The 10264-nt window shown below is 42.1% G+C and overlaps 1 long non-coding RNA gene across 1 annotated transcript; it reads left to right on the forward strand.

Annotated features, from left to right (window-relative positions):
- Positions 1–5201: 5201 nt before the first annotated feature.
- Positions 5202–8747, forward strand: LOC142046669 (uncharacterized). Its single transcript, XR_012655674.1, has 2 exons — positions 5202–5912; positions 6840–8747. It is a non-coding gene; the product is annotated as an uncharacterized LOC142046669 (long non-coding RNA).
- Positions 8748–10264: the final 1517 nt, after the last annotated feature.

Raw genomic sequence — 10264 nt, forward strand, 5'->3', positions numbered from 1 at the left:
CCCCCATCCACAAGGCTTGTTACCCTGGCAAAGAAAGCTATGAGGCTGGTTTGACATGATTTGTTCTTGACGAATCCATGCTGACTGTTACTTATCACTTTTTTGTCTTCTATGTGTTTTCAAATTGATTGCTTAATAATTAGCACCATATTTTAAATAATAGCTGAACTAAGTCAGGATAACCTGAGATCTCCCTGGGAAACAGAACTGATTTTCTTAAAAACAAAACCTCAACAGAAAAGCCATAGAATTTGAAATTGGCCCGCTTTGCCTTGTCTTCATTCAAACTACAGTAAACTAAATATGGGCAGTTTAAAAAAAAAACAAACAAAAAATACTGTGGCCAAAATTTCTGAAACTGGATGCCTAAATCCCAACAGACTTCTTTTGGTGAAACTCCATGGATTTCAATGGAATTATTCCAGATTTAAACTGTTGTGAAATCACTGTTTTAGTCCTATGAGCCTGGTATCTCCTTTGAACATATTTTTTGAAGATAGTGATGTCTCCAAATCTAATTAAATCTAACTGTACACATCTGTCCCATTCTGCAAAAAAGAAAAGACAATTAGAAATGGATAGTCAAAGATAATCTTCAAGAACATATCTGGGGAGAGTTACTAAAGCTAGATGGATCAGAAAGAGGAAAGAAGAGAAAAAGAGATACCAATTTTGCATGATTTCTGATGGATTTGTAGGTATTTACCACTACTGCATTAGAAAAATTGTTCAATTCATTTTTCTTAACATGTTATTAATGTATATATTGCCATTGCAGTCTGCATTATAAGATGAAGATGCACCTAACATTCTGACTGATAGATGTCCAAAACCTTTACATATCAAAATAATCATGGCATAAAATCATGCCCCAAAGAAAATGGTTCTTTGAGCCTTTTGATGCATAACCAACTCCACTACTGAGCATCTCCTAATCAGGAGGTAAAATATAACTGGAGACATGCAGAAAAGAGCTAAAAACAAAACTCATGGACTAATTGTTCTCTTGCCAAAGAATTAGTCAAGTGGTGGTTCCTCATGCAATCTAATAAAGTGCACAGATTATTGGAAAACGAGACAAGGTGGGAGTCCAGCTGTACCACATAATAGTGTCAAGTTAGAATTATATCATGATTTTTATATGAAACATTTAGACTTAGAAATGAAAAATGGTCTTGAAAGGACCATCATAAATCTTTTGACTTTTTCCTCCAAATGTAAGGCGCATTTCTTTGACCCTGCCTTCCATAAAATAAACATAGTGGTGTGCACATTTTAATAAAATCCCCCCAAATAAAAACACAACCAAAATAAAATATCTCACTATAGATACAGATCTCCCTCTGGGAAGAGGAGGCACTAGTGGGAGGCCATCAGATACTATGGTTATAAGGGTGATATAAACCTGTAAAGCATAACATAGAATTGCAAGGGGTTCATAATCCATCCTCACAGCTAAAATGTGAGGAAACTGTACTAGTTACAGTGAACTAGAAGATGGAAAATGTCATCTGTAGGACAGCTCCAAATGAAGCAGCCAAATTGCCGCAATTTATCCAGTGATGTGACACTGCTGACCTCTATGCAAAGAACACGGCTGACTAGAAGGATCTATTTCATGATCCTGAAGACCTACCAGCGTGTTCCACTTAGAGGTGGCCTTGAAGGTGAAGCCAGTATAATCTCAGCCATGTAAAGTATGAGCAACCTTGAAAGCAGAGCTCAAAAAAAGAGAAAGACAAAAAAACAGCCTTGAGGCATTAGAAATGCAGTGAAAAAAATCACAGAGTGGATCAGCAGTACAGTGGCAGTGAGAAAGCTAGGTGAGCTGATGATCTGCATTAACCTTAAAGAATGGAGTAGAGTACTAATGTCCTCACGCAATCTCCCTGCAAACCATGAAAGAAGTATTGCTGCAACTAGCCAAAGCAAAAGGTTTTCCAATTCTTCCAACAGTGGCCGGCTGCAGATACTTCAGAGGGAATGAACAGAACAGGGTAATTAGTGAGTGATCCATCCTCTGTCGTCCAATCCCAGCATCCTGCAGTCACAGGCTTAGGGACATCCAGAGCATGGAGTTGCATCCCTGGCCAATCTTGGTTAATAGCCATTGATGGACCTATCCTCCATGAACTTATCTAGTTCTTTGTTTAACCCAATTACACTTTTGGCCTTCACAATGTCCCCTGGCGTCATGTTCCACACGCTGTCTGTGCACTATGTGAAGAAGTACTTCCTTATGTTTGTTTCCTTACTCTGTTGCAGCCTTGCAATTACAAGTTCAGAGCCTTTCTCTGTTGCGTCCCTGCTGCTGGAGCCTTTAATTTCAAAAAGAAAAGACTCAAGCATGTTGGAGGCCGTGGGACACGGCACTGCAAAAAAAAATAACACTGTAGATGTGGGAGGCAGTGCTTGGGTGTTGTTATAAACTCAGGACAGACAGCTGCAAGGGAGGGGTAAGAATCAGTCCCAGAGGGTTAAAAGGCCCTCCTCCTTATCAATTGGCAGGCAACTACAGGTCAATCAGGTTCAGCTGAGAAAGGGTTACCAAGCTAGCAATTAGACTCAGCTGAGGGGGAGCTACCTGAGGTTAATTAGGATCAGCTGATTCCAACTTAGGACTGCCTGGGACCTTTTTAAACCCTTCTCTGGGAGGAAGGAGGGGGGAGAGCAGAAAGAGAAGGAGCCCTGCTGCTGCCAGGAGTGTAGGAGCAGCAAGACAGCGAGCCTCACCAGGAGGAGAGGCAGTACTCTCTCCCACAAGGGAGTAAAAATACTCTAAACAGGACTAGTGGAGATACAGGGAACAGACTTCCCCTGTGTCCCAAGGGGGCACTGCATTACCCAAGCCTGTCTCAGCAGGGCTAAAAGCAGCAGAGGCTGGGGAGACTGAGAAGGTGCCTTGCCACAGTGTGTAGAGAATTATGTGGGGTACATACCTTAGGGTTCAGGTGTGGAGGGCACTGCACTCTACTCACCTAAGCAGTGTCTCACCCTCTACACTGCTATTTATACCCATGTTAGCTGGATGTGCAGTGTCTGTACTCTACGTTGCCATCATAAGTGAGACATAGCCTAAGAGTATGTCAACACAAGCTGGGAGCATGCTTCCCAGCATGAATAGTTAGATGTGCTCTGCTTTATCTAGCACACTAAAAATAGCAATGTAGCCTGGGAGTAGTAAAGATGGCGGCTCAGGTTAGCCACCAGAAGATGTATCCAGGGGGTCCTGAGAGGTCTTTATTCAGGCAGTTAGCCCAAGCTTTAGACTGAATGAGCAGACATTGTTACTGAAGGCCCTGGGCCAAGTAAGTGTAAAGTTCCTGGCACAGAAGAACATGCTAAGGAATATGAGAAACTTAGACAAAACACACTTTTCAGAATTCATAAAAAGTTAAACATTCCATGGATCTCATGCAGAGGCAGCTCTGGGTATTTTGCAGCCCCAAGCACGGCAGGCAGGTTGCCTTCAGCGGCTTGCCTGCGGGAGGTTCCCGGTCCCGCGGATTGGGTGGCAGCCAGCAGGAGGTCCGCCGAAGCCGCGGGACCAGCGGACCCTCCGCAGGCATGCCACCGAAGGCAACCTGCCTGCCACCCTCGTGGCGACTGGCAGAGCTCCCCCAGTGGCTTGACGCTCCATGCATGTGCTTGGTGTGTTGGTGCCTGGAGCCACCCCTGATTTCATGTCTGAAAGTCAAAATGTTTTGTATAATTTGGAGAAGCATGAGAAACTTTCTGAAAAGGGCAGTTCTCTGGGAAGTGGGTGCCAGACTTTTTACATCCGATTTCTCATGTGTATCAGACTGCTTTTCTGCTCATGTAAAATGCCTACAAATAGAGGATATATTTAGTTCAATTTTTTTTTTCTGTAACAACTACAAACTTTTTAAAAAATTAACATTTTTGCAGAAAATTTTCCTTTAGAAGGAAATGTCATTTGATTTAGTGGAAAAAAAGGAAATTATTTCAGTTGTTGAAATCAAGAAGCTTTGGGTTTTCAGTTTCTGGTTCATCTCTTCCTCTTTTTTTTCTCTCTTCCCCCTTTCCCTTCAGTGGTAAAATGGTGGGAAATGAGGACAAAGGAGAGTGCCAAAAGTTAAATACATGTCTAAGTGTTTTGCTGAATCGGGGCCAAAGAAAGAGGTGTTTTCTCTACCCACATTGTGAGTGAGAATCAGCCACAATGGCCTGGATTACCACTGCATCCTGTGTAGTCATTTACATCTGTGTAAAGTCGGTGTAAAATGATATCAAGTCTGTAATATCAAGAATGAATGTAAGTCAAGAAATGAAGGAACAGTGAGATCTGGGAATTAATTTCTCAAGTCTCTGCCCTGAGGAGAGGTCATTATTTTCCAAAATCTTCCCTACAACTGTCTAGTACAGCATGTGCAAAACTCCTGTGGGACCTTTGTAAACTAGCCAGGGCTTATGGCCACATTCCCTTCTATATACAAACAAAATGAAGACTAACAGGGAACAGAAAAGCTCTAGGCGTTAGAAAGAGCACAAGTAATTAATAAGCATTAACAAAAATGAACAGAATCAAAGACATATGGAATAACTTATTAAAATACAAACAAGTCAATGATACCTGCCTCCAATAATGAATGAGGCATTTTCAATGTTAAGGTGACAAACTACATCTAACTGAGCTGCAAAAACTGTAAGGCAAATTTGTTACTGCTCAGTCACGTTGCCTGTATATGGTTCCCTTACCCACTAATCTTTGTCTCTGTGCTTGTCTATTAATATGGTTATCTCTTTGAGCTTCATACATGTTTGCAAATTTCCTTGCCCACTTTTGGAGAATAACAACAATAACTCAAGAAACACTTGCTCTCTGAGATGTTCCAGTACAGGACGTAAAGGACAGATTAGCGTGTGGATCCCATGTATGCATGTACACCTGTCTGCTTCTGGCTTCTTTGCCCACCATGGCAATTTAGAGTAATCTACTCCCAGCATCTCTGGCCATGCCCCTTTCCTTTAGTCATGCTCCTGACATACTTCCTATGACAAGGCTAGAGCTGAAGGGGCCAGCTGTATGTTACCTGGGCATTCCCCTTGCTATGGAAATCTTTTAACTGTCCAGTTAGGCCACTTTACAGCCCCTTTGCACCACTGAACGCAATGATATTTGGGGGAGAGTGCTGAAAGAAGTATGTTGAATGTCTGCAACAGAGGATAGAAATATTTGGAGGGGGCTGGTTGTTCGTTGAGCAGATACTTTTGTAGGGGAAGATGATGGGCTATTTGTTGTTGTGGACAGATAGGAATTTTCGGGAACATATAATTTTGGGGAGTGATGGTTCATTGGGGGGAGTGATTTCAAGGGCCTAATAGTGATGGGGGACAGATATTTGTGAGGCGATGGGATATTACAGTTTAGGCTCCCTTCCCTTTTACAGTCTCTCTCAGCTGCAGGGACTGACTCCTCCTGTTCCCTGGGCTCAATAGCTTAAGGAAGCTTGTGGGAGGAGGCTGCAGTAATCCAAAGGTCTTTCTTTCCTTTGGAGATCAGATACAAGCACTCTGTTAGATGCTGAGCCAGAGGCTGCAGTTCCACAGTAGGTTCTGGTTTCTGTTGACCTTTCACGCATGCATCTTAAAAATAAAAGGACTTGGTTGTTGAGCACGAAGACTCCTTACTTCTTCGAGAAGAACTGCACACCCAACACCAAGCTCCTGGCAGTAGGTGAGGAAACAGAGCCATCCAGCTCTTCACAGCAATAGTTGCTGCCTGGTCAGGATTCCCCAGCTGTGGCCTCTTCTCTCACCAGGAAAGGACGATGGGCCCTCCAGTGCACCATGGATCCCGACTTCTTTCCAGCTATCTCTTCTGGAGGACTGTCAGCAGGGGCAGCCGCCTCCTCCACAGCCAACCACCCCAGGACAAGGTGGGACTAGTGGTGAGTTCCTTTCCTTCATCTACCTGGCTTCAATCCTCACCCACAGCTGGGGGTGTCCGAATGTCCCAAGGGGGCTCTTCTTACACCTTCCATATAGAAAGCCCAAAAAATGTTTTCCCACAGGCACTCCTCTCCCCACAGGGTGAAAGGGCAGGCCAGTTTTCCCCCAGAGCTCTCTTTTCTTTCTAGGGGAAGGAGAGTTCCACCCAAAGCTTCCTATTTCCCCGGAGGCTGGAAGGACAGGCTCCTCATCTGTGGGAAAGGGAATCCTCCTCTCACACCAACATAGATATGTAGCAAAAGCCTGTTTACCTGAAATACCCTTTTATATGAGTCTTAATTACGTTACTCAACAGAAATCACTCAGTAACTGCTCCCAATTATCCTAACACTAAATTGTGAGTCTAAATGACATCCTCCCCCACAAACACCTTACCCAACAACTCCTCCCTATTGTAGCATCCCCGTTTTTGTCCCACTGTGTTTCATAGATGCACAAGGCTGTCTTGTGTGACTCATTCTGAGGTAAACATCTGTGCAAATGTAGCTCTCAACCAAAATGATATTATTTCTGTATAGATTTTATGGAAAACAGAAAGAATACACAGAAAATGCACTGTATTTATAGAAACAGCTGCAAAACTGCTAAACCCTGGGGACACTTTTAAAAGTTCTTTGTGTTTGTAGTGGTCTGAGATTTAAAATCACAGTTTGTTTTTTGGTTGATTTGAAGTACTTCTGCTAGTGCGTCTCATTTAAATTTGTATAATAATCCTCTGTTGTTTGTTCTTCCTTTAGAATCTATCACATTACTGGGATTAGAGTGGTAGTAATTCAGTAATATATCATTTGGTCAGCAACAGACTGCTTCCTTTGGAAGCGTTCCAACTTTTCTAGCTTCATTTAACTTTCTTTCCTTTGATTCAGGAGACTGTCATTGGTTTATCAGCATTGTCCCTGGCTGTCCTTGGACCAGCTGGATGGTTCCTGTTCCACCTTCCAAGCTATAAAAAGAAGTAGAAGATGTGCTTTCTTATTTAAGACCTGGCGCCTCAGATCTGTTTTAAATATTCCTTTATGAAGCATCTTTAAAGCAAGAGTGTCAACCTGAAGTCTAGTCAACAAAAAAAATAAATGAGTTAAATGCTAGTTTCAGGTTCTACATCAACTACCTTGTTACTGTGTGAAAAACTCACACAAGCAGGGAAAATTACTAATTCAGGTCCCCATCCTGCAAAGCCTCATGCAGGTACTCAAGTTTATGCTCTCTGAGGAGTCCCGTTGACTCCAGTGGGCTAAGGTTAAAAGTTAAGCAAATGGATAACTATTTGCAGGAGTGAGGCCTGACCATATAGGGAAAACAGTAAAACTGACACAAATTGCCATAATGTGGCTGATCTAAGTGGGTTCAACTACACTGACTTCAATTGAGTTGCACTGAGCAGACCCAGACTGAGTTTGGCCCAGTGTACTTTCAAAAGTGTAAGCTAAGCTAACTGAAAAAAATACAAAGAAATCATTATTTTTAAACTCTTTTTCTCTTTTACAAATATTAGGGGTTCATTTTAACAATAGGAATAAATATTGACAGAGAAGGGTGATTTTTAAGTTGATTGTTTCTCTTTAACTCTTTGTGTCTCTTCTGTGTCAATAGAAAAACCTGTGCATTCCCACTAGAATAAATGTACCCTGCAAATTTCAGTTGGCAGAAACATCAATTTGTTTTAAACTTTTATGTTTAGATTTATGGTATGTGAAGGATTTTGCCATTTTTTATGTTTATAATCGATAGAATGGAAATATTTTAAAATCTAGTCTTCATTTTAAATAAGTATAATAAGGTTCAATATGTCATACTTACATGGTATTATTCTTGGTTCAAGTCATATCTCTTAATGAGTATATTTCTGGTTCACAAAAATATAGAGTCCACCCTCTATGATGCTTGATACAAATCATATTCTGCTAGCTGTCCGTCTCCATTAAGGGTAAAACAACTCACTGTAACATGAAAATACAGTTTCTGAAAACATGGATTTCAATGCAACTTCTTTCTCAGCTAAGTGAAAGTGTAAATTCTTAGTGTGCTTCTAAAATGTAATTTTCAAAAAAGCTGAACTGTCTGGTTCTTGTCCACCACTTTAAATGCTTTTAGACATTTATGAATTGGAGAGAATGGGGGCTCTTTAATAGCTTATAAATAGTGATGCTGTTTTATTCTTCGCAGAAAAATATAGCCCTGTCACTGTAATTCTACCAGCGTGATTCAACGTTCATTGATGTTTATGGAAGGATTCCCACAGATTTCAATGAGCTTTGGATTGAGGCCTAGATTCTTGATCTCCAGAGAACAAACCATGCCAGTACTGATTAGATGTAAACAGAAAGATAGCTGCAGGAAGACACTGTGGAGCACTGATTTTGCAAACATAAGTAGTCAATGGGACTATTCATCTGTGTTAAATTACTCAGTGTGCATATATTCTTGCAGGATCAGGGGCCTAATCTGGTTATTCCTACCTCATTTAATATACAAGAAATAACTTAGTAAGACATGACATATTTTAGTTACTGTCTTTGTCCTTCTAAGATATGATAATATCTAGTGAGGTTGTCTGTTTATAACTAAGTAAATAAAGTAAGTCAAAAGCTCATTGAAGCAATTGGAATGGCACTAGATGAAAGTCTGGTAAAAAAATTGTTTAACATTTGGAGACATAAGAACATAGAGATATTTATCTTTTAGTAGAAATGCTTCCTAGAAATCAGAGCAGTTCTCTGGAGGATTGTTTAAAATATAACCATTTTTCAGAAATAAAAGAACATTCAAATATCCAGCCCATCTTTAGATGTGTTTCTCTTTCTGCAATGGGAATAGGGTTTCACGGTTCATTAATAATATTCCTTAGCTCTGATACAGCACTTGTCACCAGGAGGGCTCAAAGTCCTTTACAAAGATAGGTGAGTATCATTGTCCTGTAACCCACATCACAGGGTACGTCTTCACTACTGGCCGTATTGGCAGGTAGCAATCGATTTCTCAGGGATCGATATATCGCGTCTCATCTAGGCACGATATATTGATCCCTGAACGCGCTCCTGTCGATTCTGGAACTCCACCAACGTGAATGGCAGTAGCAGAGTTGATGGAGGAGCCGTGGACGTCAATCCCGCGCCATGAGGACGGTAGGTAACTCGATCTAAGATACTTCGATTTCAGCTACGTTATTCACGTAGCTGAAGTTGCGTATCTTAGATTGATCCCCTCTCCTAGTGTAGACCAGCCCACAGATTGGGCAGCTGCAGCAAAGAGACTTGTCCGAGGTGACATAACAATTTAGGGGTAGAGCTGGGATTAGAACCCAGGGATAAGATTCTGTTCTGTGTCTCTATAGGGTACAGCACAAATCTCATAGCCCAGTGAGGGCGCAATGGTGGCTTTAAACCACCTTTGTGCCCTCCCAATCCTAGGCTACTCTAGGGCAGTGGTTCCCAAACTGGGGTTCGTGAACACCTGGGGGTTCGTGAAATGTTACAGGAGGTTCTTGGGAAAAATTCCCTAATGGTAGACAGAGCTGTACCTAGGGATCCCGGGCAGGACAGGGCCAGCAGCCCAGAGACCCTGGACTTCCAAGAGCTAAGTAGATCAAAGCAAGCGTATCTATCACACCAAGGAGATTTAAATTTCTAAACTCCTTATAGGAAATGGAAAGGGAGGTGGATATTTTTTGCTGTTTTTAAAATTAAATAGGCAGCTAGTATTGTTTTTAAAATTATGATGAAGAACAAGTTTAAGCTTTGTTGTAACGTGTTGTTTGCCTGGACTGCTCAAGACCTGAATGCTTGTGTAGGAGGAACTCTTTGAGTTGTCAACACCTTGCGTACTCTCGTGCTGACTATACTGAACAATGAACTGCAAAGGCAGGAGGAGAGAGGAGGCAGCTTATGCTGACGGCGAGGACAGCGATGACGAGATGGAGGCAGAATCTCCATAACCCGGCCCCAGCGTTTTGGAGCTATTGCTATTAACGGGGCATCTTCTACCCATTGAACGCCAAATTTGGCATGGGAAACAAGCACAGACTGGTGGGACCGCATTGTTTTAACGGTGTGGGGATTCGCAGTGGCTGCGAAACTTTTGCATGCGTAAGAGCACTTTCTTAGAACTTGTGACATGCTTCCCCTGCCCTGAAACGCCATAAACATGAGAGCAGCCCTCACAGTGGAGAAGCGAGTGGCATGCCCTCTGGAAGCTTGCAACGCCAGACAGCTACCGGTCAGTCGGAAATCAATTTGGAGTGAGCAAATCTACTGTGGGGCTGCAGATGCAAGTAGCAAAAGCAATCGTTAAG

This window comes from Chelonoidis abingdonii, chromosome 4 (assembly GCF_003597395.2).
Source record: "Chelonoidis abingdonii isolate Lonesome George chromosome 4, CheloAbing_2.0, whole genome shotgun sequence".
Taxonomy (NCBI): domain Eukaryota; kingdom Metazoa; phylum Chordata; order Testudines; family Testudinidae; genus Chelonoidis; species Chelonoidis abingdonii.